Source organism: Myotis davidii, unplaced genomic scaffold (genome assembly GCF_000327345.1).
Source record: "Myotis davidii unplaced genomic scaffold, ASM32734v1 scaffold411, whole genome shotgun sequence".
Taxonomy (NCBI): domain Eukaryota; kingdom Metazoa; phylum Chordata; class Mammalia; order Chiroptera; family Vespertilionidae; genus Myotis; species Myotis davidii.
The window spans coordinates 842,978-843,854 of NW_006282917.1; positions in this window are offsets into that span (position 1 = coordinate 842,978).

An 877-nucleotide genomic window follows, 5' to 3' on the forward strand; every position below is an offset into this window, starting at 1 on the left:
AAATTCTACTGGAACAAATGCAGAAAAATATGAAATGTCAGGAAAGAAATATGTTACAAAAAAGAACCAAATGGAAATTGTAGGCATGAAAAATGCAACAGTTAAAGTTAAACACTCCTTGGATTGTCTTAAAAGTAGAAGATTACAGAGGATAGAATCAGTGACCTTGAGGACAGAACAACAGAATTTCTTCAATTTGAATAAAAGAGAGAAAATAGATGAGGAAAAATATCCCAAAGTCTCAGGGATCTGTTGAACAATAACAAAAGTGCTAATATTCATATCATTGAAGTCCTTAAAGGAGAAGAGAGAGTGGGACTTAAAATGAATTCAAAGAAATAATGGCTGAAAATATCCCAAATTTGGCAAAATACATGAACCTACAGATTCAAGAAGCTCAGTGAGGCCCAAACAAGAACACCTAAAAATATCCACACCAAGACACATTATAAATGACTTACATAAACTAAAGATAAAGAAAAAAAATCTTGAAAGCAGTTAGAAAAAAAAATGCATTACCTGAAGAGGGACATTTGACTCAGATGATAGTGAAATTCTCATCTGAAATCATAAAGGCTAGAAGGAAATAATACATTTTTCAAATGATGAAAGAAAGGAATTGCCAACTCTGAATTCTCTGTTCAGCAAAAATGTCCTTCAGAAATGAAGGGGAAATAAAGACATTCTCAGATGACAGAAAACTTACAAAATTTACACTAGCAGACTTACCATTGATGAATGGCTAAAGGAAGTTCTCCAAACAGAACAGAAATTATAATTGAAGGAAGCTTAGAGCTTCAGAAAGGAAGGAAAACAATGAAATGTGTAAAAAATGGGGATAAATAGAATAGACTATCCTTTTCTTCAGAGTTTTTAA